Raw genomic sequence first — 4,239 nt, 5'->3', positions numbered from 1 at the left:
TAACAAATGCCATTATTTATTTTTAAGTCTGTGAGCCCTACGTGGGACCAAATGATCTTGCGCTTTTAATAATATTCCAGCGCTTTGCACATAAGTGCTTAACAAATGCCATTATTATTTTTAAGTCTGTGAGCCCTATGTGGGACCAAATGATCTTGTGCTTTTAATACTATTCCAGCACTTGGAACATAATAAGTGCTTAACAATGCCATTTGTTTTTTTAAGTCTGTGAGCCCTATGTGGGAGCAAATGACCTTGCGCTTTTAATAATATTCCAGTGCTTTGCACATAATAAGTGCTTAACAAATGCCATTAGTTTTTTTTAAGTCTGTGAGCCCTACGTGGGACCAAATGACCTTGTGCTTTTAATAATATTCCAGCGCTTTGCACATAATAAGTGCTTAACAAATGCCATTCTTTTAAGACTGTGAGCCCTACGTGGGACCAAATGACCTTGTGCTTTTAATAATATTCCAGTGCTTAGTACACATGGTGAGCGCTTAACAAACACCATTATTATTTTTTTTTATTACGGAAGCTCGTTGCGGGCAGGGAACGTGTCTGTGAAATTGTTGTTTCGTACTCTCCCAACCGCTCGGTGCAGCACTCTGCACCCAGTGAGCACTCAATAAGTATGATTGATTGATTGATGCCCTCTCCCTCTTATATCCCCTCTCTCTCCTACTCTGACGCTCATCCATTCCCGAGCTTCCCGCTCCCACCTCCCCCCCTTCCGCCTCTCATGCCATCTCTCCAGCTCCCGCCAAGGTCCAACGGTCACCCCTCGTTCCGAGGAAAGAGGCCGTCCTGATTTCTACGAGCCCCCCGCTCTGAGAAAGAGGCCGTCTTGGCTTCTCTGGGCAGAGTCTGGGTCTGGCTAACACCCGAGAGCATTCCCAGAGAGGTGGAGCGCTTCCAAACTTTCCCTTCCCCGGGCTTCACTTCCCAATCACGTCAATCAGTCAAATAATCCAGCCATCACTGGTATTTAATGAGCGTAACTCACCTACTCTCTATCAGTCAGTCGGTCAGTAGTGGTTATTGAGTGCTGACTGTGGGCAGGGCACTGGACGAAGCCATTAAGAGGGTCCCGTGTGACACATTCCCTGCTCACAACGAGCTTCCAGTCTAAAGAGTCAGTCGGTCCGGAGAAGCCGCGTGGCTCCGCCGCTTAGCTGTGTGACCTTGCGCGAGTCACTTCTCTGGGCCTCAGTTTCCTCATCTGTGAATGCCAGTCAAGGCAGAAGGAGAAACTTTCCACCCCGGGCGAAAGGACTCCCACCTAGGACCCTCCCCAGGGCGGCCTTCACGTCCCGCTTCCTCAGGCTGTAGATGAGGGGGTTCAGGCTGGGGGGCACCACGACATAGAAGACGGACAGCACCATGTCCAGGGCAGGCCAGGAGCCCGACTGGGGTTTTAAATTAGCGCAGGCAGCCGTGGTGAAGAACACCGTCGTGACGGCGAGGTGGGGCAGACAGGTGGAGAAGGGCTTGGCCCGGCCCTCGGAGGCCGGCATCCTCAGCACGGCCCGGAAGATGCGCGCGTAGGAGACGAGGATGCAAACCAGGCAGGAGATCCCGAAACAGGCGCTGATGGCTATGGTCACGTGGAAGGCGGTTTGAATTTTAGAGCAGGAGAACTGGATTATGGAGGAGAAGTCACAGAAGAACTGGGGGACCTCCTCGGAACCGCAGAAGGGCTCGGAGAAGGTCCCGGCCAAGGGCATCACCGCTACGAGCCCCCCGCCGAACCAGGAAGCCGCCACCAGCTTCCTGCAGGCCCCTCGGTCCATGATGACCTCGTAGTGCAGGGGGAGGCAGATGGAGACGAAGCGGTCGTAGGACATGGCCGTGAGGAGGAACACCTCTTAGGCGGCAAACAGGACCACCGAGAACACCTGGGCGGCACAGCCCAGGAAGGAGATGGACCTACGGTTCGTCAGGGAGTTGTGGACGGATTTGGGGATGGTGACGGAGATGAGGCAGAGGTCGATGAGGGACAGGTTCCGGAGGAAGAAGTACATGGGGGTGTGGAGGCGCCGGTTGAGAGAGGTGATGGCGATGATGAGGAGGTCCCCCGTCAGGGCCGCCAGGTAGCCCAGGAGGAACAGCGCGGCGTGGACCAGCTGCAGCTCCCGGACCTCCGAGGATCCCAGGAGCAAGAATTCCGTCACCTTGGTGACGTTGAACATTTCCTGGAGATTTCCGAGACCATCTACAGGGACAAGGAAGAGTTTAGAATCCGGCTGGGGTGACAGGAAAATACATGATAAAAGATACGCGGGTGAAGGAAAAGTTCTTCGCACACAGTAAGCGCTCAATAAAGACGACTGAATTCAAGCAATCAGCGGTATTTATTGAGTGTTTACTGTGTGCGGAGCATTGTATTACTACTACTACTAATAATAATGGCATTTGTTACGCGCTTACTATGTGCAAAGCACTGTTCTAAGCGCTGGCGGGGACTACAAGGTGATCAGGTTGTCCCCCGTGGGGCTCACAGTCTTCATCCCCATTTGACAGATGAGGTGACTGAGGCTCAGAGAAGTGAAGTGACTCGCCCAAGGTCACCCAGCAGGTGTGGAGGAGCCAGGATTAGAACCCACGACCTCTGGCTCCCAAGCCCGGAAAGTGGAAAGAGCCCGGGTTTGGGAGCCAGAGGTCACGGGTTCTAATCCCGGCTCTTTCCACTGAGCCACGCGGCTTCTTTAAGCGCCTAGGGGAGTTCAAGACAACATTCCCTCCCCACACGGAATAGCAGCACGACCTAGTGGCAACAGGATTTGGGAGTCAGAGGATCCGGGCGTTATTCCAAGCTTCGCTACTTTTCTGCTGTGTGACCTCAGGCAGGTCACTGTACTTCTCTGTGCCTCAGTTACCTCATCTGTAAAATAGAATTTAAGACTGTGAGCCCTAGGAGGGACAGGGACTGTATCTGACCCGATTATCTTGTATCTCTACCGGCGCTTAATACAGTGCCTGGCACATAGTAAGTGCTTAACCAAGACCATTTTAAAAATCGCCACACACCCAGTGAGGTCTAGAGCCTTAGTACGGAGATTTGCGCCCAGTAAGGGCTCAATAAATACGATCGAATGAATGAAAGAACCAAGTACAGTGCTCTGCACATAGTAAGCGCTCAATAAATGCGATTGATGATGATGATGTTCCTCTCGCAGGCTCCTCGGAGCCCAGAGTTCATTCATTCATTCATTCAATCGTATTTATTGAGCGCTCACTGTGCGCAGAGCACTATACTAAGCGCTTGGGAAGTCCAAGTTGGCAACATATAGAGACGGTCCCTACCCAACAGCGGGATCACAGTCTAGAAGGGGGAGACAGACAAAACAAAACACGTAGACAGGTGGCAAAACCATCAGAATAAATAGAATTATAGCTGTATGCACATCATCAATAAAACAGAGTAGTAAATATGTACAAGCAAAATAGAGTAATGAATCTGTACGAATATATACAAGTGCTGAATTAGCGACAGGGGCAGAGGATGGCTGAGATCTGAAAATAAAAATAAACCCTACACGAAGGAATCAGACCAGGAGGGAACGGACCAGCTGAAAATGGGGATAAACAGTCACCTCCGGGTTCTTGTCTTAATTTCCTGTGTTGGGATATTTTTTGGATTAGAGAAGCAGCGGGGTCTAGTAGGTAGAACACATACCTGGGAATCAAAACAACCTGGGTTCTAATCCCGGCTCCGCCGCTTGTCCGTTGTGTGATCTCGGGCAAGTAACTTCACGTCTCTGGGCCTCAGTTCCCTCATCTGTCAAATGGGGATGGAGACCGTGAGCTCCCCGTGAGACACGGGATTGCGTCCATCCTGATTTTGTCAAATCCATCCCAGCCCTTAGTACAGTGCCTGCCACATGGTAAGTACTTAACAAATACCACAATTATTATTATTATTATTAAAGTCCAAGAGGCCCCCAACCAGTATGGGGTCTGACCTGACAGGATTGCCCTCAGCCCCCCTAGATCCACTCTGCTTCCATCACCCAAGCAGAATCAGAAATGTGTCAGTAATAATAATAATATTATATATTTAAATATTATATTATAAATATTATAAATAAATATAATAAAAATCATATTTTTAGATTGTGAGCCCCTGTTTAGGACGGGATTTTACCCAATCCTTTCTGTCAGAGCTTTTTGCACATCGCAGTGGCTCAATTAACGCCTCCGGGAAGCAGAAATAAGCAGCTCTGTCAGGGGATATGG

The sequence above is a fragment of the Tachyglossus aculeatus genome, unplaced genomic scaffold (assembly GCF_015852505.1).
Source record: "Tachyglossus aculeatus isolate mTacAcu1 unplaced genomic scaffold, mTacAcu1.pri scaffold_137_arrow_ctg1, whole genome shotgun sequence".
Lineage (NCBI taxonomy): Eukaryota > Metazoa > Chordata > Mammalia > Monotremata > Tachyglossidae > Tachyglossus > Tachyglossus aculeatus.
This window is presented reverse-complemented; position numbering follows the sequence as displayed.